This window comes from Thunnus maccoyii, chromosome 13 (genome assembly GCF_910596095.1).
Source record: "Thunnus maccoyii chromosome 13, fThuMac1.1, whole genome shotgun sequence".
In the NCBI taxonomy this organism is placed as follows: domain Eukaryota; kingdom Metazoa; phylum Chordata; class Actinopteri; order Scombriformes; family Scombridae; genus Thunnus; species Thunnus maccoyii.
The window spans coordinates 24,520,167-24,546,628 of record NC_056545.1 but is presented as its reverse complement, the minus strand read 5'-3'; the positions used below and the strand labels follow the sequence as shown (position 1 = coordinate 24,546,628).

At 38.8% G+C, this 26,462-nt stretch overlaps 2 protein-coding genes across 5 annotated transcripts in view; one reads left to right on the top strand and one right to left on the bottom strand.

Annotated features, from left to right (window-relative positions):
* LOC121909821 (transmembrane protein 164) overlaps positions 1-4,410 on the bottom strand; it is a 28,881-nt gene extending 24,471 nt beyond the window's left edge. Inside the window, exons 1-3 of the mRNA XM_042430559.1 lie at positions 4,242-4,410; positions 2,383-2,413; positions 1,607-1,721 (exon numbers count right to left, since the gene is read on the bottom strand). The gene's annotated coding sequence lies outside the window, so the exon portion shown is untranslated. The remainder of the gene's footprint in view (positions 1-1,606; positions 1,722-2,382; positions 2,414-4,241) is intronic.
* The window catches only part of gabrb4 (gamma-aminobutyric acid type A receptor subunit beta4), a 198,404-nt gene continuing 176,271 nt past the window's right edge, over positions 4,330-26,462 (top strand). For 3 of the 4 annotated variants that reach the window (XM_042430552.1, XM_042430555.1, XM_042430554.1), the window contains exons 1-2: positions 4,330-4,413; positions 25,021-25,072. The gene's annotated coding sequence lies outside the window, so the exon portion shown is untranslated. Of the gene's footprint in view, positions 4,414-25,020; positions 25,073-25,189; positions 25,903-26,462 lie in introns of all 4 variants that reach the window. The other variant, XM_042430550.1, reaches the window with a different exon arrangement.

Genomic DNA, 26,462 nt, shown 5'->3' with positions numbered 1-26,462 from the left:
GCAGTCTGAGGAAGACTTTTTTTGTTTCTCTCTAATTCCATACCTGAATTTAACTTATACATTTTAAGGTTATCAAATGTTAGCTTCTGTAACTGACACAGGTCTGCAAATATAAGACAAGGAGCCGCGTGTGTCGTAATCTTAATAGGCCTTTTTCACAGAAGACATTTCAGCATGTCACATGAGGAAAAGAAAGCACGGGCATAAATAATGAAATGAATGGTAGCTGAATTCAATTTAGCTGCTTCAGTTTCAGGGTCCTGTTATTGTGCGTGCTGGCTCACACACTGTCAAAGCAATTGGCACACTTGAATAGAACAGAGCCATTGTCAATGTAATTAGTAACATCAGAGCGTTTCCTACTGTGTCAAAATGTCTGCTGTGAAAAAGGTCTATTATATCTACTAACTGATTACCAAAAGTATACACTGGCAAGTACACAATGGTTCTCACAGTTCAAATCTTTCCTTGATTTGGTAACTATGCAGTCAGTTCTTCCTAATTAAGTTGTGTACCTATAAAGCATTGTGCACCTGTCCTACCTGCCCACTAGAGGGCACAGCACACTTTGAGTTGTCACTGAGTGGTGCTTTAAGGCAATTCAGTTTATTATCTTTCATTTTCTTTCCATTATATTCAGTTTTACATGTTGTGAGTGTTTCATGTGATGATTCCACTTATTACTTATTTCAATGTGTTTTGTAGCATGAGAGTAGCAGAAACTAGAAATGAAAGGAGAAGGTTCCAGTATTATTTTCACTAATACATGACACAAAAAAAGCAACCTAATAAACAACAAAGCCACAAAAGCCTGCCTCGGCAAACCCTTCAGGCAAAGCATGTGCCTGCGGGGTTCCAGTACCTGAACTAATCGCTGAAAAGGCAGCATGCACCAGGGCCAGCAGTATCTCAGCTCAGTAAAAACCACTGTGCTGAGCCTTGGTTCAGCGTACAAGGCGAGCCCTATTACAAGGTGTCAAAGTAGAGGGGCCCTTGAAGGAAAAGATATCAAATTAATGCTTCAATTTCAACCCACATATTTGTGGGTATGTTCACAGCCCTTATATGGTTTCCAATAGCCTTAAAATGGAAAAGGACATAATCAAGCATACAAGGCACCTGGTAATAACAAGAAGGAAACCTGACTTTATTTTGAGGTCCTTGCACTTTGTGTATGATAACTGTATCATTATCTAGTACTTAATAATGAGGATACTCATTTATGATTTAGATTAGTCTCAAAGTTTTAGATAGTTACGCTATTACTATTATTATAATGGCCACTTCCACTACCAATAATTAGCTAATAATTAGCCGATAAATAATACATATTTCTGATGTGTTATACAAAATGCTACCTTACTGTATGTTTTACACAGACATCTACAGACACAGACAGATTTTTTCTGTCTGAATAAGTATGCGTTTGGAAAAGTAAAAGGTTATTTCACTTGTCCAAATGACAAGTTGCTGAAAGAATAATGTCAAGTCGTGCTGGGCATTATACTTGCAGCGGATAGTGGACCCAGAAGAGACCAAGTTGTTGAAAAGGCTCATGTACAAATGGGATTCCATTCACACTCTGATGGAACATTTAGTAACTCACCGCAATGGCTGAAAGAAGCAGGCTGTTGTCACAGTAACAGTCGGGGTTGACGCTGAGGAGAAACTGCTCCAAAGACTTGATGACAGCGAGTCAGTGCTCTTGCTCCACTGCATGGCTACAATTAAAGATAATAACACTGCCTTACATGTGCTTGTCAGAGACATCAGTGGGCACAAAGTTCAGGCTTTTAGAAGCTGAGGGATGTTGAAAATGACTGGCTCATTAAATGCCAGCTGACATTGATGCATTTCAGTCACACCTCCACATGCATTTCCAAAGCATCTCAAAACTGTCTGACTACTTTAACATCTCCTAATCCATTAAAAAACTTTATTTATTCTCATGGAGAGATTAGCACTTTCATAAATTAGTGATGTTCAGTTGTCAAAGTAGGACAAATTTACTACAGTCATAGATTTTGGCCGGTGTCACTTAACTGGAATTTTTTTTTGACATGGTTAGAGGAAATTTTGCTTGCTTATTGAAATCATGTGGTAGTGGTAGTTGTGACCTATATCCATAAAAGTTGTATTAATGTCAAATTACATGGTTGAACAAGGTGCCCTATTTGGCCTAGTTTGGATGTATTTATCGAATTTGCCTGGAGATGAAATTCTGTTAGCAGCAGTGATTCTTGGGGTCTCTTCAACATTTACAGTTTTACCTTGACTGTAAAAACTGCTATAGCTTAAGACAGTTTTGTAAGACAATATCAGCAACATTAAATATTAAACATTCAGAGACACACTTTAATAGCTTGGACAAAGTCTCCTTACCGTGTTTGAGGGTGGCTGGTGTAGTGATGGGCTGTAAAATGAGATGGTAAAATTAGTCAAATTACACTTTGAGAAATAGTTGGAGATGTAAAGTATATGAAGATTTGTAAAGTAGTAAATTAGCTTTACCAGTTATTTTAAGTTAAACTAAGTTAACTAAGTTAAATTCAGATAATCAAGATAATTAAACCATTATCACGAAAAAACAACTGTAATCCCAAAATAACGAGAAAAGTAATTTGCAGTCTCAAGATAATGTTATAGACCCTTTTCATGGCAGACATTTTGACTTGTCAAAGCAGGAAAAGCACAGGTGGAATTAATAACGTTAATGATGGCTGCATTGCATTTGGGTGATCCAGTTCCAGCACTCTGGTATTGTGCATGTTCACTCACCGACATGGCTAACTAGGACAATTAATGGAATTAATGGAATGGAGCAACTATTAATGTTATTTTTTACATCAGTGCTTTTCCTGCTTTAATAAGCCAAAATGTCTGCTGTGAAATGGGTCTATTAAGAAAATGTTTGCAACCACAGACACTGTTGACTTCCAAAACAGTCAAATAGTGAAGTAAAAAGGTATGGAGCATAGTGAAGTACAAGTAGCTAAACAAGTACATATATAAAAGAGAAAGCACCTCAAAATTGTTCTTAAAAATGGACTCTATGCCTTTCTCACAGAATACAGTTGGACATGTCACAGCAGGAAAAGCATATGTGTATAATTGACAATGGCCAGTGGCGGAAGAAGTACTCAGATTCTTTACTTAAGTAAAAGTACCAATACAGCAATGTAAAAATACTCCATTACAAGTAAAATACCTGCAATGAAAAATCCTACTCAAGAAGAGTATTAGTAGCAAAATGTAGTTAAAGTATTGCAGTAAAAGTAGTGATTTGGTCCCTCTGACTGATATATTATTATATATGACATCATTAGATCATTAATACTGAAGCATCAGTGTGTAAGCAGCATGTTACTGTTGTAGCTGCTGGAGATGGAGCTAGTTTCAACTACTTTATACAGTTAGCTAGTTTAGTCCAGGGGGTCAGGCCCCTCCAAAGGGTCACCAGATAAATCTGAGGGGTCATGAGATGATTAATGGGAGAAGAAAGAAGAAAAAACAAAGTTCTGATACACAAATCTGTGTTCGGTGTTTGGAGTTTTTCTCTAATCTTTGATTTTTGGTGAAATATTGGATCATATGAACATTTATTGAAATGAAACCACGTGAGAAGTTTAGAGAGAAAAATCACTATTTGGTGGAGCTGTTAACAACTCATAGATATCTGAAATGTGACCCCGACTACACACTGCTTTATGTAAGATGTCAAAAGCCAAAAAGGTTGGAAACCACTGGTTTCATCTTTAACAATGTGTTGTATTTTAAAAGCTTGTTATATTATCCATTGTGTCAAATCTTTCCCTCTGAAATGTAGTGGAGTGGGAGTATAACGTAGCATCAAATGTAAACACTCAAGTAAAGTACAAGTACCTCAAAATTGTACTTAAGTACAGTACCTGTGTAAATGTACTTGGTTACTTTTCACTTCTGGTGATGGTTAATGATGGCATACTGGGACACTTGAATAAAACAGAGGCATTATTGATGTTAGTAGTAACACCTGTGCTTTTTCCTAGTATGACAAGTCAAAATCTGAAAAAGGCCTGTTATATGGCAGGAACCCTTCATGCTAGGTCAAGGGGACAACTGAGCTGCTACACCACCGTGCTTGCTGTGACATTTATCTAAAGCACCCTTTGAAAAAAACGCGGTCTATTTAACGTTTTAATACCCGCCCCCCGTTTTGCTCGCTAATTAGCAAACATGCTAAACACCTGCTGCTAGCTCACCTGTAACAGACGTGTCTTCAGGACGGCTTTGTGAAGGAGTAACCATGACTGGCTGGTGTTGCTGCCATTCAGAGATTCACAAACACAAACTTTAAGCTGGAAGTTAAGTTTAGGACTCAGAAATTTCAGTCTTGGTGAGATGCAGAGGATAACTACTTCATTTCAACGCTAGGTGAGTTTGTATTTGGTGCTTGTGCTATCATGAGTCCTGTATTTTCTCTGTTCACTGCTCTGTGTATATGTTTGGTAAAATGGCTGCCAAAGCTGCTGGGTTTTGGCTGTTTACCAGAGAGTTGCTTGTGGTTTTGCTTTCTTGGCTTCTGCAAGCTCCTAATTTGTGCTCTTTATGCTGCTATCATCTACCTGAATCTACCCTAGTGCAGTATTTTTCTTGGTTTAAGTGTGAATTCATTTCTTGTAGTGTTTTTTTTCTTTTGTAGTGAGTTGAGTAACTAATTTTTTACTCCAACATGACTCAAAAGTGTTATGAGCTGAATTATGACATCTTTCTTCTCCGCTTGTTGTTGTTGTTGTTGTTTTGGGCTCTCTAATAGAGAGTAATATTGTAAACCTGTTTGCTTTCGGTGTGTAAATGTGACTGTTGTCTTGCACTTCCCTCACATAGTTATTTTCCTGTAATATTGGCTTTATAGGAAACTAAAGGTTTTTGTGACACACAAGGTATGTGGCACATTCACATTTTCTCCACAGACTTACGTACTTTAGCTGACGGAGGACAGAGGATGGCAATAGCTTTGTCACTGTCACATAATAGCCAAAGTTGTATGGCTGTGCCTCTGGTTGTTATGGTTACCATGGCTGTGACATTAATAGGTGTAACACTAATTACTTGCAGGGATTGTGTGTGTGTGTGTGTGTGTGTGTGTGTGTGTGAGTGTGTGTAGTGAATTGACATGGCTGTGCTTGTAGTGAAGCTATTCCTGAACTCCTGTGGTGTATATTGGCAACACATCTGTCATATCTGAAATACAGGGTTCATAACCTGGTTCACATCTGGCTTTATGATGCTTTTTCAGCTAATGTCATGGGACCTGTGAAGAACAGTTGCGCTACACCGCGGCCATATCCATAGCAATAGCAATGTAAACAGCCACAGTTACATCTGTTACCCTAGCCCTCATATCCACAGTCACAGGTCGAGCCACAGCTTCAACCATAGCTCACCTCACTGCCACATATATAGCTGTTACAGCTGTGGTCACATTCAGTGGCTGTATATTTTCGGACCTTATGAAAGGAACCAGCAATAAATACATGATGTGAAGTGCCCATAATCTTTCTCTTCTGTAGAATCTGCAGAGCAGATCCCAAATTGGCATTGTATTATAACACTGAAGGGCTGACCAACACATTAACCTGTCCTATGGATATAGGGGCTGGTAAATTACAAGGAATGCAAAACGTATAGCGTGGTAATGTAAAGTATTTCAGAAAGAAAAAAACAAACAAAGACTATGACCTCTCTTCTCTGTAATACTTATCTCAGCATTAGAGAAACATTTCAGCTGGTTTAATTAAACTCATATGTAATGTACTGTACTTAGGGTCATCTGCTGCTTAACAACACAGCGTAACATTACATAAGTAGAGATTGTCTGCTTCAAGCCATGAATTTTTCGGAGTTAATAGTGTCCCCCTCCACTCAAAAGTGAGTTTACTTTGCTTATGATCATCAGGCAACATCATGCTTGATTTAAACATTGCTTTCCTAACTCTGTAAAACAACATGTAACAAATAAATACACAGATATAAATGTACTGAATTGTTATTTATCAAAATAATGGTATCTGATATCAGATCGGCCCATTGTCATCAATACCAGATTCAGCTGTTTGAGCCAGTATCAGACCTATATCTGATATCAGTATCGGTGCATCTCTAGTTACTTCATTGTGATGTTTGAGCTTCACCGTGCAGAATGATGTACAGTACCAGTCCAAAGTTTGGACACACTTTCCCATTGCTTTGAATGAGAAAGTGTGTCCAAACGTTTGACATGATCGTGTATGTGTAAAGTCTTACACTATAAAGTATTCATTCATCTGCTGAAGTGGGAAGAGATCTCTATGCTTACCTTAAATTTCAGTTTAACATGTGTACCTATGAGCATGATTTGTGGGACAACTAGTCTGGAGCCAATCCCGGTCCAGTACGCAACTTGCACAAGAGTGGTGTGGAAACTTGAAGCCTCCAGTGCACACACACCGAGAACAGACTTGCATATTCATAGATTGTGGATTTTCCCATAAATACGAAGGAGGAGTAGATTTAATTTTAAGGATTTTAACAAGGTAGTTAGGCTTATTTTGTGGAAAAACATATTAATTACTATTCAAAGCAGAGTATCTTTATATATCTTAAAACATATCTGGAGGGATCTGTAATAATTACTAGCTGCATAGATGACATGCCTTTGCCTGTTGCTGCATATCAGGTGGACATCTGGGTTTAGATATTTCCATTTCAGTTGAATAGAAAGCTTTTTCCCTGCAATGTGTGGAGGTGCTTTGTTAGGCAGCGGCGGCCAGATGTCAGCTCCTTACATAATGTGGCATCAGGTTGTATAATGTGATTTTGGAGCGGTAGAGTTTATTGTCATTCTGCTATTTCTGCTGTGCTGAACTTGGTACAGGGAATGATAAGGCCAGGGCCTACACGGGAAACTTGTACATTCTGCATTCATATGAATCCGTTCCATGTGAATTGGCTGACTGAAACGTTAAGAAGTGTGTCTGCACCTTTTGAACTACATCTCAAGTGCCCCCTAGCTAGCTGCAGCGTAATGGTGTTATTCCCTGTGCACAACTGCATGTCTTTGAGATTGAAGACTCCCCTGAGAAGCTTTTGGTGGACCAGACTATTACTGGATGTGTCTCTGGCCCGCAGTATTCTCTGTGATGTTTTTCATTAACTGAAATCAGCAGTGCATTTTACCAAACACTCAGTCACACTAACAGACACATGAAAGCACTTTATCTTTATTCACTGTAAAGAACAGCAATTCCTGGACAAAAGGATGGAAACAATTTATCAGTAGCCCCACAAATAAACCTCAGTAATAGAAAGGTGGACACTTCTTTTTTAAAATGACAGTTAACAAAGGTTAAAAACAAAGGGGGAAACATCTTTTTGTCTGACAGGATTGCCCTGCATCACCCTCATAAGAACAAAGTCAGCGGAGATCAGAAAGCAACTTCTTCCATTCCTGCAACATCCTGTTTTCACATCAAGGAGAGGGCCAGTGTTAACACTTTGAATTCAGTTTCTTCACACAGCTTACTTCAGGTCACAGAGAGAAGCACGTTAGCCCTATTTGCATGAACAGTGTTAGCTTCCATTGACTTACTGTCATCACTGAGGCCGTCTGTACAGTTAGTTTGTACGGTTAGTACAAATTACACACTTAAACAATTGCATTGCACTTTTTTCATGCATGTATGACTTACACAACTGTTAACTTGGCATATTTTAAAAATGAAAGCAGGCATCTTGTGCGTCAGGTTGCTGCCTATGTGGAGAAAGCATATTTTTGGGTATTATATCCAGGCGTTTCACCCAGTTTATTTGACTGTACACAGACTATATGTGGATAACTTTCATCATTTTTTATGACACTACCTCTCATATAATTCGTACTTCAAGTGATGTGTATCTTTTTGGAATTGCTTTGTGTTTTGAATATGTCTAAATAACCATCATATACCACCAGAAAAATAATTCAGTTATTTGTATTTAAGATTTGTGTCAGTATTCTCACTCTGTCTTGCATGTTACACTGTCTCTGAATAAATAGAGCTGTTACCCCAGTAGAAGACAGCTTTTACCTTGATTAAATATAAATGCGTACAGGTCTTTCATCTTACTATGATAAAATTCTCAAATGTGTTTTTTTTTTTTGTTGTTTTTTTTTTCTGTTTGAGCTCAGGGAGCATGAGCACAACAGTGGTGCAGCACACAAACACAAAGCACTATATGGTCCTAGAGCTGGTATGAACAATGGCCACTAAATGTGTAATGGATTGTTTCATTTATCATAGCAAGCAAACAACCTTATATGTCCATGTGGGGAGCTTTAGAGAGCCAATTTTCCCCGGCGTGCTGAGGAAAAATGAGGCATTTTAGCTTTAAACATAATAACGTTCCTGTGCAGTTGAAGGCACCTACAGGGCAGTCAGGATTGGACCGGAGCCAGACGGCAACAGTAACCTTCAAAGTTTGCAGTTAGCAGCACAGCCTTGTTTGTTCAAAATACTCAGTGCTGCTCTGCACAGACTTTAGGAGAATTTTTGTTTTTTATGATTCTTGGATCTCTTTTTGTCTGTACCATTATGGTTTGGAGATCTCAGCTTTAGATAGATAGAAAACATTGGCTTTGAGGATTTGTAGGTTGAATTGTGGGTGAATTGTTGCAGCACCTTCTGGCCAAAGTTCACCAGTGGAGCCTGAAAGCATGTTTCTATGTTAGGCTCTGCAGAAGCAAAATGTCTTTATACAGTGTAACCTCCAGCAGTTTTCATAGGAAAAACATTATGAATACCGAGGCGCAGCGTTAGATATCTGAATAGTGAGCTTATGAAAATATGTCTGGCTATTTAACCTGTTTTGTGTGTAATGCACAATAGTCCTAAATATTGTGAGTTGCATATTCATCATGCAAGATTTTACAGAAATATTACGAGCCGTTTCAAGTGGCTGTGCTTTGTGTTTTGTTCACTGTAGGATGGTTTCACACTGTACTGCTTGATTTTTTTCCTAATAAATCACAGTGTTAACAATACAAACAAAATGACTCGCATGCACAGCCCAGACAATGATGAAAACCACAAAGACAGAAATTCTTTTTCAAATGAGCCTCTAAAGGAATGTCGGATGAGTCCACCGTGTTGTAAATATGCACCTTGAGGCTTGAATGTGACCAAGAAGGGCCTTGTAACTCCAAGACAAAATACAACGTCCTCTTTAATTCCCATTTCCATTTGCTACATCTCATACAGTAAGCACATGAACGAGAGAGGGCAACATACAGAGTCCAGTCACTGAGCATATAGAGAGTAACTTCCCAACAACAACACAAAAGTCCACTATGTTCCCGGAGCTGTCTTTGTGGAGGAAGTCTTTGATCTCTCAATGCGTAGGGACATGCAGTGAAATTGCTGGAGAGAGAACACAGTGTGTACAACTCTGCTTGCAAACAGCTGCTAATTCACAGTTAGGTTTGAAAAGTGCACACAAGGTATTGATCTTGTAAGTAGCTTTGATGAATATTATCTCTACTGTACGTCTTTAAAATACTATAACACGTAGTGTTACAGAGCTCAATGTAAGACAGCGGTACTTATCCGATGTAAAAAATAAATGACGTGACATATCAATATTCACAAAAACTATTGGAATTGATTTCACAATATCTACAAATTCACAACTTAATAACACTATTCTGAGCAATTAGAGTTGTTGCCACTTAGTTTAATAATTTGTTCAGTTTATCTATTTTTCTACGGCTTTCTACCCATCAAGAGATTTGCATCAATGCTGTAGAGGTTATGTTTTATAAAACATATAATATTTAATGCTGTACTGAATAGCATAAATATATTCATATAGTAATATACTCTTAATATACTGTATTTTATAGGATGACATGTTTCTGCTGAAGTTAACTCTGGCCCTGTGAGAAAAAGATTTACCACATGAATAATACGCCCATAACCAAACATAAATGGCAACAATACAGTAGAGTCCTGTTGATCAAAACCCCTCAAAATTTGATTCCTGAATTACCACAAACTCTTCTCCTTTATATACCAATTGCACATGCCTTTTCTTCAAAATACTGTTTCATTACATTTTTTAATTAATCTAATGCACCCTTTGAAAAAAAAAACTCAATTAATCACATGGTTGTATTGAGTCCTTTTTGCACTACTGCATATTTAGGTCCGTTCATTTATCAGTCAGTGAGCAGTTTGGATGACAGAGATTCTACTGTAGTTCAGCTGCAGACTGCAGAGGTTCTGGTTATGTGGCTCTGAAAGTGTTTTTCCCTTTTTTTACTACTAACTGACAGACAAGATATATGTGCATGAAAAAGCTAATCCTGCATATCGGGCTCAGCAAAAAAAATGGAAAACGAATTTAAACAACTCGGACCAATGAGAAAATGGGTCAAAGTGGTCATCTGATACACAGACTTAAGTGTTAACATACAGTAGAGTGAACATTCACAGTCACATCACAAATACAATAGGAATAGAACAAACTCTCAACAAATCTCCTGGTGAACCATTTTGTTAATGTAACTTCTATGGGGCACATTTGCTATCCTAATATGGCTAATTTGACATGTTAAGATGTATAATTTATATTATGAATAAGTAATGAGTATTGATGTATTACTCATTAAAATCAGTTCACAATGTTAATGGGATTAAATTGGATTCTTTTTCACTATGGAACGGCTCTAAACATCTGAAATTGCCATATGAATGTATCTTTGGTTACAGCATTATACAAGCTACCAGTCACATCGACTAAAGACGAGTGGGCATATTGGTAATATTCATGACTGAGATGGTTGTGTCACTCAGAGGATGGCTGTCTTTGAGGCAAGTTATTTCACAAGTGCAGTTTGAATATTCAGCGGCTGCCACTTGAACTACTTACTTACAGTATCTCGATCACATAGCTAAGAATCATAAATAAACATTAGCACTCTGTCTCATCGCATCCTGAATTAGCAGCAGGCTTTAAACACTCTGAGCAGATGTATATCATGAATCAATTCAAGACAAAATGACAGATATCGAATCTGAAAAAGAGACCCAGTGTCTCACAGTAACAGTAGTCAGAACAATGCATCAGTTCATGAAATACATTTGATTCAAAAGGATATAATGTGTCCGCAGTATGATTTTTTTTATTCCCTCATGGTGTTGAGAAATATGTGGAAGTATTAAAAATTGCTATTAAACAATGACACCTTCACCTGGTTTGTAATTATGAATTTAATATGACTGTAAAAATTGCACGAGTTCCTCACAAATCTACTGTTTATAGTTTCATGATTCACCAAGTCTGTCAGTTCTGTGTTCGAGTTTATAATGTGTGTATTGTTTGAATATGACAATGGTTCACCAGGAAATATTCATGCTGGTCCATTTGTGTTGCACATAACAATATATCCTCTAAGGTCCACTTTTGACACTTGTTTTGATTGTATGTATAGTTAAACGTTTTAGTCAGCGTCCAATAATTTAAAACCACTGCAATAGTGGAGTTTGTGAGACTGATGCCACCTGCCACAACATTTAATCTTAAAAAAATAATAGTAAATATCTGAGCAATTAGTTTTTTTTCAGTTATTTCAAGATAGTGATCTACAAAACAGATGAATTATCCTTCATTGTGCTATATTTAAGTGGAACCTGTAATTACTAGTTTGAAATGTGACCTGAATATCTTTTCCAAGGTGGTGACCAAATCAAAGATTGTTTGTATTTCAACGTGTGTACATTGACTTAAACTTAAAATCTGCGTGCTGCCAAATGAGGGTTAAAACACTTTCAGAACTCTGTGGCAACCTTCAATTGTTAGCATCACATACATATGCACAAATAATGGGAGTTTGTTTATGTAGATGTTGCTGAGATTACGAGTAGGTAGGCTAATTGATGAGTAACTGGGATGAATCACACAAACATTGATACTAAGCCCTATTTCAGTGTGACAAATACCATTGTCTGTACACGTGTACAGATTGTCATGCATTAACTAATGACTGATACATTGTACATGGTTTGTGACATTTACACACCTTTTAGAGAGGCCACAACACAGTTTACTCATTCTCCTATGCTTACCACTGAAGATACAGTTTAAAGAGATGACTGCATGTTGGGGTCTTAAGTACAGTGGTCATCAAAGAGTCTGTAATTAAGATGATGCAATGAAATATCCAGAGTGCAACCGGTGCAAAGAAAAAAATAAAAAGCAACAGAAATTGCTCTAGAATCATATAACATTTGTACCAACATGTACAAAATTCAACACATAACAGAAACACAGATGTCACTAAAACGGAAAACAAACGTTGGAGACAGTTCACACAGCTGGAGACAAATTTGATTTGAAACTTTGAAACAATCACTTGTTGACAAATATCCAGTTTGACTATTAGTTTGCTCTTCAGTGTGATCACGACAATTACATTTGGTTTATTTTGTTGTTGGAGATATCAATAAATCATCAAAAAATTCTTTTACAGAAATTACAGCATTATGCTGCTTAATACAGTCTCCAGTGTTGAAATGTGTTGGCTTTTGTTGCCTACTACAAAACACAAAAACAGTACTGCATATGTAGACAATCAAATCAACACCAATATACTTTACACAATCAAGTATAAAATGGCAAAAGTACAACATGAATTAAAATCTAGCTCATGACAAGGCAGAAATGCAGAAAAATCATAACAGAGCCCATAACAGCTACAGTTACTGATGCAGAAAAAACAAAGAAATAAAGGCACCAGAGTGCCTGCCCACAATATACATACTTAAAGAAAGGACGAGGGTCTAGTGTATTTGAATGCATTTCCATGGAAAAGTTATGATAAACTGCAATTGAGAATTTGACTTCAGTCTGAGGTAATGGTGGTAGTTTGTTATGACTGCTCTGCTCATGGAGACGCAGCACCACGAGCCAAAGCATAAATGCACACGATAATTGTTGTGTACTACGCTGGATCCTTTAATCTCTTTGCTTCATCTTTTCACAGGCAGAGGTCTGTTAACCTTCCACACTAATGGGCAATTTTACACTCGGTGCCCATGCCCATAGGCCGTGGGTGGGTGGGGCACAGCCACATACTGCAGTGTACGGAGCCCGTGGACACCAGTATGTGCTGTAATCTATATACACAGACATTGCGTGCATATGTGTGCTGTGGATGTGAGTGTGAGCGTGTCAGAGCCTTTTTATTTACGATGTGTGTATACACCAAGGCACATAGCTTCTCTGTCGTTGAACATCCTCAGCCAGTTAAAACAATAAGAGCCACTGGACTAGATAATGTACAGGCAGCCCCATGGGACGCGAAAGCAATTCCAGATGATACTGCATCGGGTCTGAGCTGAAGGCCAGACACTGACGATTATTAATGATTTTCCTATGGAACTATACAGGCTGCCCCCGGCTAACGGAGCACAGTAAAGCGAGCGACGAATGGCTCCGCTGGCGTTTTCTGATGCATCACGGTGTGTCTCTGTGTGCGTGCGTGCATGCATGTTGTTAACTCGATGGACATGTCAAAACCTTATCATTGGTAATGAGCTACAATGAAATTTCGAACGCATGCTTGCCCTGACTTATCATAAGCAAAGCGCAAACATTTCAAAACAAAATGAAAACACAGTTTGACTATTCTACAAACGGCAAGCAATCAAGATACAGCAAAGGAGCACTTGGTTACTCACAACAGGGAACAGGGCCAGAGCTAAGTGTGGAGGGGTAGGGCTGAACGATTTTGAAAAAATATCTAATTGCAATTATTTTGACTGATACTGTGATATGATTCGCGATATTACAGGGAAAGATAATTTTTACACCATCATTCTCATTTTCATTGAAAAACATATTAAAATGATTATGGTGTTGTTTCTGCGGGGATCTGTACCCAACAAAGATGTTTTCTTGAGTCTGTAGAATATAATGTGTAGGCCAGGACGTCTCTGCAGCACAATATTTAATTTAAAATGGTATTTTGACACATTTTGCCTTTAACAAATCTTGCACCACCTGCGATTTGAAAATTTCAGTAGGCGATATTGCGATTTCGATAAAATTTCGATCAATTGTTCAGCCCTATGGAGGGGAGAAAAGAAATGAAACACAGTCTAATGTGAGAATGTGCTCCCTCCAAGGTCCACTGTGAATCTACTGTGTTAAAATTTGCCTTCCATCTATACAGACGTGCAAAATATCAAACTCTTAAGAAAAAACAGACACACGAAACACGCGCGCACACACATACACACACAATAAGATGTTATGGACTTGGCCTCCTGCAAACCTGTCTACCCTCCAAACCAAACCAGATCAAGCCTAGCATTTGGTCAAATTCAGTTTAGGTTGTTTGCCTTCATGATAGCGGGCTTTCTGTTGACATATGTGGCCCAGTAGCCTAGGTTGAAGATGAAGAAAAGAACTGGGAAAATGATGCGTGATATCTTGTCCACTTTGCTGACACGATTGTAGGACTTCTTGGCCTCCGTGTACGGGTCATCCATTTTATGAAGATAGGGGTGTTTGGCCGACGCTCCGGTGGCACTCTTGGAAATGGTCGTTAAACCTTGGTCCTTAGCTACGTTGATGGCGTAGGTGGTTCCAACAATGTTGAAGGTGTTGTTTGCCTTTTTGGACAGAGTCGCCGATTCTCTTCTCTGAAAAGGAAGAAGGCAGTAAAGTAAAGGTTGTCAGGAGCGAAGCACCAGACTCAACAATACTTCCATTTGAACTCATAAAGAGGAAATAGAAGCAACACCACGAGACACGACACACACAAGAACAAAACAAAAGCCTAACCATATCGTTAATCCTGGCCATGTTAGCCTGAAACGGTTCCTGAAAAGAAAAGTAGAAAAGAAAAAAAGTTTACCAATTATATTAAAATTACCCAACTTACATACTCTATTCATCAGTATCTAGCTGGAAGTACTTTTGAACATTTTACACTACTGTCAATTCAAATCTACACCATACAAATCTGGATTGCAGAAAAAAAAAGGTCATGATAAAAATTCATGACTGAGTTATCAGGCTGGTAAAATTAAAAGTGTGGAAATAGTAACAATTTTATTTTCATCATTTGCAGGACCAGGCTGGACTGGCGTCTGATACTGCTAGCAGTAGCAGTAGCAGCACAGAGCAGGATTAGAAACAAAGCAAAATAACGGTGCCTGCAGACATGTCTGACAAACTGTATCAATGAGAGCAGCCAAGGCTCTTCAGGCAAACAGCTCACGATAAAACAAACAAGACAAAGGCTGGATGTGATAAAGCTGGCTGGAGAAGCTGTCTTCTTCCTTCTACGAGAGAAATCATTACTGTCTTTCATATTGAAATCGCAGAGGGAGACAGAGTTTTATTTGCTAAATTGGTACACTCTGGTAGCTTAACTTGTATCACCTGAGGATCCTGTCAGCCTAAAAGAGTGCCATGCCCTGCAAACGGTACATGTGAGAGAACAAGTAGGGCACCAAGATTGATCACCAGGCAGAGTTTCAGTTTCCTGTGTGGCATGCAGTGTCTGAACCCGTACTGGGGTCATTTTCTTCACACCATTCATCCCCATTGTGGCCACTTTAAGATCTGCAGCAAAACTAAGCTGTGTTTGTGTGTAATGTAATAGTGTTTTTCTTTCAGTGCTCCCTGATTTCACTTTTGTCTTGAGCCCGGCTTTAATTTTTGCTCTACTTTTTTCAGCTTTATTTAATTTCCCTTCCTTTCCCCTTCACTCCATCTTTTTAATTAGCATAACTAATGTCCCCTCTTTCCCCTCCAAAACGCTTCATGGTGGATCTCTTTTCGCACGCAGCTCATCACCAAATGTTTTGTTTGGTCTTCATCCTTTAACATTCACATACACTCACAAATGGAGGCAGAAAAATGATTTTAGATGTGGCAAGGGATGTACTGTATGTTTGCTCAGCGTGTCATTATGCATAAAACTCACAGGGAGACCACTCTTCAATGTCACATGTGACACATTGGAATAATATTAACAGCAGGTGTCACAATGATGTCAAGTTGTTGTTAAGCTTCAGACAAGCTGTCCACAGTGATGGAGACTGCAGGACTGAGGAGGAAACATTGTCAGTGTTTCCTACGCAAGGATGATCCTTCAAGCTCCTCTGCAAGAACAGCGAGCCAACAAAACTTGCAGACAGTTGATTGCATTTAACAGAGAAATGGCAAGTCGGTGCCTGAAGAGGTCCATCTTAAGTCAATTAGCACAGGGAGACAGAGTCGCACCAATACCCCCTGGATAGCCAAATACTTTCCCAGGACATTGATTCCTCCACATCGAGGCCTTCCCTGTCACAGCAGTAGCTTACTCAGCAGGAAAAGTGAACTGCACTACAATAATGTGTCATATGACCTTAATCGTAACCATCTAAAGTCTTCGGTCCCTGGCATTAGTGATGTTCTGTGCCCAGAAACCTGACAAACGAGCAACACAAAGTAATTTTCTGTTGCTACTTAGCTGGGCTGTTCTCTGCAGTAATTCATATGGTCTAATTATTGGGGAAACTGCATGTGTCATTGGGCTGTGTGCATGTTTTTTTATAAACCTAATGTGACACAGCACATAATTTACTCCCGGCCAAAGATTTTTGCACGCTATTCAAAGTCATTTGGCTAGCTGCAGGCACAAATACCCCTGAATACAATGCATCTATTGACCTTGTCTTTGTAACTTCTGCAAATTGTTGCATCAGAATTTCTTTATGAGTGTGATTAAATATCCTGGGGGTAAATGAACCTCGCTGTGTCCTGCTGTTTGGAGCTCAGTGTGTGCATGTGTGCGTGTAACCGAACCTTGTGACAGTCTGTCCCTGTCTAAGATTGGAGATGAGGTGTTGGCATATTTAATAGCCTCAAGTATGTGAGCATGTGGGTGTATGAGCGTGTGGACAACGTTTAGGGAGCCACTCTGTCCCTGTTTGTGTCCCTGTGTGTGAGGGTGTTTTTTGTGTTTGCGCTACCACATTTTTGGGAAATCTGGTAGTTGTAGTGGTGGAGTGTGATCTCATCACGGCAGGTTGTGTTATAGGTTACTTGTCAGCGAGTGTTAGTTAAACACACTTTGTAATCCCAAATTAAAGCAAACACTGGTTCCTTCAAACACTTCTGCTTCTCTTTTACTTGTTCCTGTGCTTATTTTTTTGTTTCTCATTTGTCTCTCTCAGACAGCATCGATTCCTAAAACAGCACATCAAACATGTATCTGCTTTTCACCAGATATAGAAAAAATCAACTTGTCATACTGCAACACTGAACTGATAAAAGCCCTGCATCATGTGAGGATGATGCTAATATGCAATAAAAACAGGGATGGTCAGTCAGATATTACCTCTTCATCTTGCTATTTTACAAAGTTTATTCCTAGTTGCAGCAGTAAGAGGAAGCTTTCCAAGAGGCAGCATAGCGACACCTCTAGCTCAAACAACAAAGGCGCGGAGAAAAGAATTCTCATGAAAAAAGGTTTGAACAAGATGCCTCAAGGAATGGTAGCTCAGGATTGTTTTTTCCACCTCAGTGAACCAAATTCCCATTTGTAGCTTCGCTTCTTAAGTTTTGTTTTGCTACCAACTAGCTGTAGCAGCTTCCTTGTTGTTCAGTAAAGTGTAGTACCAGGAGTACCAGTGTCCTGCTGTGCCCTGCTGTAATGTGACTGCAAGGAATGATGATGACAGGCTGTGTCACCACCATTTTCTAACCAACTATCGTGTCAAAATTTCTGTACAAGTAGTAATTTGTGCTGCAGGTGTGGATACACAAGATTATGAGGCATACATGTGAAACTGTGATCATTCATTGGCTCCAGCAGAAAAGCCCACTGCACAATGAGCCATTGCCCTCGCATCTGCTAATGAAACCAGCGCATAATATCTAACACAGTAGTGTCCAATCATATGTCATGGAGAACCAAGAATATGCAGGCTTTCCTTCCAACCCAACTCCCCACTGGCTAATTTCTGTAATAAGCACACCTTCAGCCGGCGAGGGCAGAGCTAATTAGGTAGATCGCTTGTCAAACAGAATGTTAGGCGACAAAAAGGGAGAAGCTCCATAACCACCAAAGTAAATTAGCGCACATTGACTCGTCTGCAGCTCACCATTTCAGACCTAAAAAAGAAGGAGCCTAGGGGCGATTAAGTCATTGTTTGTTTCCAGTAAGAGTGGTGGCTGAATCCTGGCCTCAGATGACTGTGGACGGTATTTTCAAAAGGACTTACTGAGCTAAACCTTCTCTCCTTTCTGTGTAGGTTCCCCTCCTGTAGGTCCTTTTTTTATTGTAAATATGTTAAAAAGGAAAAAAAGCACTTGTAGTGTGGTCCCTTTGCCTAGTAGCTCATTGTGGTGGGGAGTGTGATGGGAGTTCCATGTCTCCCTCTGTGACCCCATTCTTTTTTATCTATCATGACAACTGCGTGCTCAGCACAGCCCCCCAAGTACGCAGCCCAGGCTGTTGCCATTAAGATGAGGCATCAAAAGGGGGAAAAAAAAAAAGAAAAGGAAAAGAAAAAGCCCTCCACTCTGCTGCAATGTAACGCTGCAAATTATCCGCACCGACTGAAAAGTTCCGTGGCAGCAATATGCATTTCTGCCAATCACTCAGAGCAGCAAATGTCAAGCTATAAAAAACTGGAAGGGCTGTACTGATTGTGTCAAACAGTTTGTACATTAGTAGCAGAAAATAGATTTGTGGCACTCTGTCACAGTAGAAGAAATATGATTCTTTTCATGTTGTCTGTGGCTGATAGAAGTATTCCAGCATTTTTGTGTACTAGCAGCAACATACTGTAACAACAACATTTACCTAGAAATGACAAGGATGAAGGCAATACAGAGCAACCGTGATTTCCATGCTGCCTTACAAGTGTAACACCCAGATGGCCATTCATCCCATTTTAGCTTTACACTTTGTAATTAGCACAATTAGCAGTAATTAGCCTTAGCATTTATATGTTTCCTTTATTATGACAGTGTTCTTGTGCTGTCTACTTGATCAGATCTCTCTTAAAAATTAGATTTTAAAGAATTTAATATAAAACAAAGTCTTGCACTTCAGTTTCTTACATCTGAAATGCATGAAATACATGGCGGTGTGTTTGCCAGCTTTCTTGCTCTCTTGCTGTCAGTAATCAGTGCGACTTTGTAAACTCCACATGTGGTTCTGCAAATTGTACAGTTACTCTAAGCTATTCATTGACATTTTCTCAACATCGTGTGCACATTTGCTAAGGTAACTGATCTCAAACAACATCTGGGCATATGTTAAAGTCACTCAAATCTCAGCAGGCTATCAGCACCTGATTCTGTCATTAATGTGTACTGAAATTGGAAAATCACCATTTGTTCCTTTCATTGCTGCTTCAACAAATTTGAAGCGTATGCTACTGCTAAATGAGTTGGAGAGAAACATGGGTATTTCATACATTCAGCACAAAACAAAGTGCTTTAATTGTCCCCATTGCTTCTCTATGTCCCCTCTGATACCACCTCATGCCTCTGATCTGTTTCATTTGATGTGATCAGCTATAAAGCAGCATAGAAATCATGGTAAATCTATCATGAGACTTTTTATGTTGTTTCATCACAGCTTGAGAGAAAAGCAAATTGTTCAGACTGCTGCATCCACATTTGACAGTTCCCTCCAAATAAAACCACAAATCCTTTGAATGGAGCCAAGCACAAAAAACTACTTTGTGCTAAAATGCTCTGTACCATGGATATATAACAAGAGCTGGATAGGGCGCCGCCACTCAGCCTTGCAGCCAATTTTTTTCCCCAGTGGTCACTCGCGGTATTGCAGCAAAAAAATTCCCTGCAGCCTGAAAAGCATTTTCCCCATAGACCACAACTGTAAAAGAGATGTCTAAACAACTGTTGACAGGAAACCTCCAACTGCAAACAAGGTCAATTATGACTCTTTCTATTATGAATTTTTGATCCATGGATCCCTTGAGCCAAGAAAAGTGATTTAAAAATCTGTGTCATCACAACGTTAAGTCTGTGGACTGAGTGGGAACTCATGGGTGGGGCCAGCGGGAGAAACACTACTGCGAATCTAAGAGCTACAAACCTCTTTTGGCGTATGTGCCAGGTGAGCAGTTCTTATTGGACTGAATAGGTGCCATTTTTGGTCCAGTATCCAGCTCTTATAACACATCCATGCTCTGTACCCACATATATTTCTACTTTCCTACTCTGATGCAAGTTCACTCACAGTCCTCCGTGTGTATAAACAGCACACAAAACAACCCAGACTATTGACCAATCTGTAAGCTGTGATTTATCAGATTTCACACTGAAAAATAAAAATGTCAGCCTGAGGGGATTCATTTTAAATCATGCACACACTCACTCCTTTTTAATCACTGGGCCTTTTCAATGTGCAGACTGGATGCAAGGAAGCCATCTTTCCCGGGCAGAATGAGCCAACACTGACTTTAAGAGAGAGACTTGAACATATGCTACCGTCATAAATCAGGGCCAGTGTCTCTGGGAGTTTACCTCTGTTTCTGCTCTCACTGTTCCGCCCCACTGTCCCTGTTCCATTTGGCTGTTAATGAATAAATAAAAGCTTGCTTTATAGTCTTTATAAAGTACTCCGCGCTGCTTTAAGGAGGGAACTTTCTATCAGTGTTTCCAAAGTGCAATTTGCTCTCATCGCTCTTCCAGTGTAAAATGAGGACTTTGAGTGATCTGAAGCATTTTTACCAAGGTTATCAAAGCAAAAGATGATGGGGAACAATTAATCTGGAATGGAATAAATTGGAGAAGAGATGAGGAAAAAAACGTGTGTTGCATTTAATTTCTTAGGAAGACGTGTTTGTGTTTGTTAATGTTGGTGCACTGTGACGAATAGAAAGTGCAGGCGTGTGATATCCATTCATTTCTTGATATTAAACTGTTTCAAATAAGGAACACTCACCCTTATTTCCATGCCCTCTTTTTTCCCATCCCATGCCCAGCTGCGCTTGGTGAAGTAGTTGACTGTGGCAAACTCAATCAAGGCAGAGAAGACAAAGGCATAGCACACAGCCATGAACCAGTCCATGGCGGTGGCATAGGCCACCTTAGGAAGGGAGTTTCTAGCACTGATGCTCAGGGTGGTCATGGTTAGGACAGTGGTGACCCCTGAGGATAAAATGAAAAGATCAGTTAAGAGGTTTCGTTATTGTTTATGGTGACATTTTACTCACAGGAAGCCAAGTGACATAGCTTTCAAACAGTTTAGGTCAACCATCTAAACGACTTTTTTGGGCTCAAAGTAAAGTGAAAGCAAAGTTCATCTTGCAGGTTCAAACATGAATTAGCTTCTCAATGCAATGAACCATTGTAATCAGTGTTTTGGGCTGTATTTTTCTCCTGGCTCCAATAGATGCCCTCATAAAGCTTTTTCTAGTGGAGTTAAAGGGAACAAAAGTCTACAGTGACAAATGTTGAATACAGGTCCATTAAAAACCATGACAATAAGACCCAAGTTGTAAAAAAGTTCATATTTATTTTACTTAATACACAAACAAAGACACACTATTGTCCTTCACACATTTGATGCAAGCAATCTCAAGTGCAGGATTATGTGCCACGGTTGGTTTAAATTACAACCAGTGTGAAGAGTGAAAACAGATCTCCAACTACTAAAGTGAATAAATCTGGAAATTAATCCTTTGGCATATAGACTTTGAAACTTTGGCAGATCATTTCACATCCTGGCCTTTACAGTCAGTGTTGCTGGGAATGAAATGTGGCTCGGACAATGGCTGCTCATCCAACCATATCAAAGCAATCACTTCATCTGTTCCAAGCCTATCTCATCTGCTGAAAAATAGATACACAGTAAGCTCTAAAAATGAATATTGTGTTGCAGAACAGCGAGGTCAGCTCATTTCAGAGGGTCATGGGTAAGAAATTAAAATTTGTGACATAAAAAGATTGATAGGTAACTATTCACTTTCTTTAAGGACAGAGATTGATTCATTTTCAGGCACTGTGTTTTACATAACTCGACTATATTCCAACATTTTAACTGTGTGCTATGTTTCTTTCAATCACTGCATTTTTCCCACACAGACGGAAAGTAGTCTTTGTTCCCTGACAGACATATTAAAGCCGGTATGTTGTCAGACTGCTTCAGTGACCACTCAGTTATTTACTGTGTATGGAAGATTAAAATTCCGGTATCGCCACCAAAATCAATTAAAGTTAGACAACATAAGAAAATTGAATGTAGACCTATTTATTAACGATCTAATCTAGGTGCCAATTAATACCTAATGTTCAGGATGCCTGGGATTTTTTAAAATCAAATAAGAGATGGCAATATAATAATTCATGACTCTCTATCTATCAGGTGAAGAAAAACATTTTATTTCTCTGTATGCTCCGTCTCATAGTGTTGACACTTTTATAATAACAATCCGAGCCTGTCAGTGGCAAAAACAAGCACCTTTAATAGACGTGCATTGACAGGGTGCTATTGCTCACGACGGGCAGCTGAAGCGTTCTCACTCAATACTGGACTAATTTTCAAAAATTGCTGTTCCCATTAGTCACTTAGATTGAAAGATACTGAGTTTCCCTTTTTAATGTCAGATAACTTGAGGCCATGGAGACACTTGTAATATCAATGTGGATATTCAAGTCAAATACAGGTATAAGTTTAGTTACAACACATAACAGCTAATAACTGAGTAGAAAGATCCTTCTTACAGCTGATCTATGTGGTGGTGAGAACAAATGATACAAGATGTGACCACTGCTGGAAACTGTGTGCTTCACAGTAAATGTTTCAATCATTCCACTGAGATAAAAGACACTGATTATAGCTTCTCTCCTCATGTGAAGGAAATTGTTCTCTAAAAATGGAATTTCATGTGTGACTGAAATAATTTTCAAATGACTGTTCAAGGAAAAATGGTCTTGTGTGTGTGTGTATGTGTGGAGAACCATGTGGAGGAGCCATGGTTATTCAGAATGCATCCTGAATCCTGAACAAAATGATGAAAACTGCCCCTTGCTGTCCATGTTATTCAACCTCCATTGCACAACGTGTGCTACAGTGTGTAAATGTGTGCTTCATTCCCAATTCAAAATGCTAATTATTCAACAAACATCAATACACATGGGTTAAGGGGTTCTTTCATAGATTATGCAGTGCAACAAAAACAGAAAGGAGAAGAGGAGGGGTGAATCACATCTCATCTTTGAGTGTGGGGTGATCTAAGCAGACAAAATGTTCTTAATGTGAATGGAGCCGGCTGGATGGACAAATTAAATCTATTATTAATCACAGTACACAGGGAGGATAACACAGTCAATTGTCACATATGTAACAGAGAAAATGTCAAATATTAAAAAATTAAATAAGGGCACAGCAGCTTACACTTAAAAAAAAAACTCTTTTCACATTTAGTTTGCAAAATCTAAGATGCTCCTATAAAAGCTTGGATTTGATTAAATTTTGGTGTAATGGTGACACTGTTTTATAAGACTAGATGGCGAGGATTTGATCTTCAACCATTTCTTTAACAGATTTATTTTGTCCCACCAACTGCAAATGTTTAATTTGACCCTTTTTAATGGTGATTTTGGTGGCATTATCTCTGTTTTTAAAAAGCATGTGCCTGGTTTTATCGAGTGAATAATAACACTTCGAACTAGGCTGGCTGTTATATAGTTGAGAAAGCAGCTTAATATCCTCTTTGAGTGATGCAACACCTCCTCCATCACCTGCCACACTTCCAATTTTATTTTCCAGCTTGGCCTCTACTTATCTTTGGTTAATTAGTGTTTTTCAGTTACAAAGGTGTAAGCACAAATCAATACTGTGATAAAAAGCTTTGGAAAAAATAAATGACTCATTCATGCCCATGTGCACCTAAATGCACCATCTTATGTTTTATACATCATTATGTTAACTAGAACTTTCCTTTTTTAAACCCTCCGCTTGTTCTGCTGTTTGCTGAATCATCTGACGACGTGAACAAACGCAGCTCTGCACATTTCTTTTGCTCTTACAATTTAAAAGCTCCATTTTTGCCAGTCATCAAATCATCAGACATCAATCATTTAATGTTTTTATTTCTTTGTTTTTTTGAGTTGAATAAAAACACAAAATGGCACTCACCAAATACAGTGCGCGCAGGAACTGATTCTCTGTTTAGCCAGAAGGAGACCTGAGACAGTATGACAGTCATGATGCACGGGAGGTAGGTTTGAATCACAAAATAGCCAATTTTCCTTTTCAAATGGAAATATGTTGTCATCACTACATATTCTCCTAAGGGAGAGGAGAGAAACAGGGAGAGATGGAGAGACACACAGGAGCATAATTATTAATACAGCTATGCACAATCAGGAACAACACAAGCTGAAATATTCAAAGTTAGATTTATTAAATTTAGAACATTAATGTGTACGCTTGCATCATAAAATTAGCTCATATGATTGTCTTCAGTTCCTTAGAGGAGCCATTAAAACAAATGAAAGCATTTAAAAAGACGTCATGCTTAGAAATATTACAAAGAGGTTGTTGTGTGCTCTTTGTATAATAAAGTTGGATCTATTCAGAAAAGCATAGAAAGTGGAATTTGAAAGAGGGGAAGACGTGAAACGATGGATGACATCATTGACTTGGATAACTTTGGTGCAGACTTTATAGAATATATGATTGTGCTTTCTGGAGAAAGATTTGGAGGTCATAGCAAAGGAGCAGCACCTCACATACTAGAAAACTGAGGACAGTTACATATATCGGAGGAAACCTTGAGTTGAGGTACAAATGAAAAAGGTACTGCTTAATAAGATTTCTGTCGCCCAATGCCACTCCTTTCAAAATGTCAAAAAATCCATTTGAACATCATGGTCAGAGAGATAAATTGATCATTGAGGTATAAAATATGTTTTACTTTAGGAACTTGAATATTCCACTAACAATGTATCTTTTTATGTTCTGTCTCTTTCTAGACGTCCGTTGCTTGATCCCTCGCAGAGGTCTGACTACAACTACTAAAGCAAGGTACATTTTACATTTTTACATTACATTTTCGGTGCCTCCTTTTAAGCTTTGATTCTCCAAATATGGATTTTCAGTGGAGTACTCCTTTTTTAAATATATATTTACATTTTCCTGTAGCTCTCTTAGCTGTAAATGTGAAGAGCCTCTGCCTGCGTCATTCTAACCCGTGATGTTGAACATTTCCTTCAGCTCAGATTTTGTCACTGATGGCAGCAAATGGACAAATTCACAGCTCCCCTAAGCACCAGCTCTCATTGCCATGTCTGTAATCTGTGCTGCAAAGATATGAGAAAAACAGCCTTTCGTTCCCTGAGGTGTTTTTCTGAGCAGATTCTAACCAGAGCTGAACTGGCTTGAATCCTCCCATCCCCTCGGCTCGCTGTAGTCCATTAGGTTTAAAGTCTTGGTAGAAATTAGATTTTTTTAACATTCAGAGGCTGAATCAGTTTATGAAAGGAATCATGTTGACTTCACCTCGAATGCTGGTGTTTGTAGCCACACTTTAGTTGCTCTTGTTCCTTCAAAAATACCTCTGCAATTTGCCACACTCATTGTTAAGTTCAAACCACCGAATAACACAACAATAAAGATGAGCTCAAGGAAAGTGTTCTCAGTAGAGTTACACAAGTGCAATTCTTTCAGCAGCTTTCAACACACTTTCTGCTTCCTAGAAAAACAGGCTGAGCGCCATCTAATAAAGTGGTGTCAGTGGTGGTTTAGTCTCCAAACACAACTGAAGTCTGACAGATCTCTGTGACTCGGTGGCTCACCTCCTGAGAGCTGCATGAGCAAACAGCTTCACCGCAGAGGTTAAATCTCTCAAAAGGAAAGTGAGTGTGGCTCAGTTGTAAGCTATGTATGCATTCTTTGAGTAATTACCAGCCACCCCACTGAAGCAACCTTTTGTCTATAGCTCTGCAGTAATCAGTGCTTCAGCACTATATCTAGTCTTCTGAGGTGGTTGAACTCTATTATATTACCAGATAATTACTGTGAATTGTCTTGTTGTTACTAGCGTATGCCAGTCCCCAGCCCTCACCTTGTTATTTCATCCTTTTATGTTAAAGTGCTACCATAAGCTTTAAGTCCCCCAGTGGGGAAATAACGAAAAAGTGATTTGATTGAGTGTGACAGATAAAAGGTTTCTGCAACAGTTTTGACGAGGAGAATTTAAGATCAAATGAATATGTAATCAAAAGTATGGGCTGGCAGATTTTCATTTTAATTCTGCGCTTATTAAAGTTGACTCTGGACTATAGCCCAAATCAGAATGGAAATAAGACTTTCACCTCTGGCACACCTCTTCATATTATCTTTTTAAATATGCTGAATAGTGTCATTTTTCTTGATGGACCCAAATAATGCAAGCTGAATCCAAAATGACAGACAC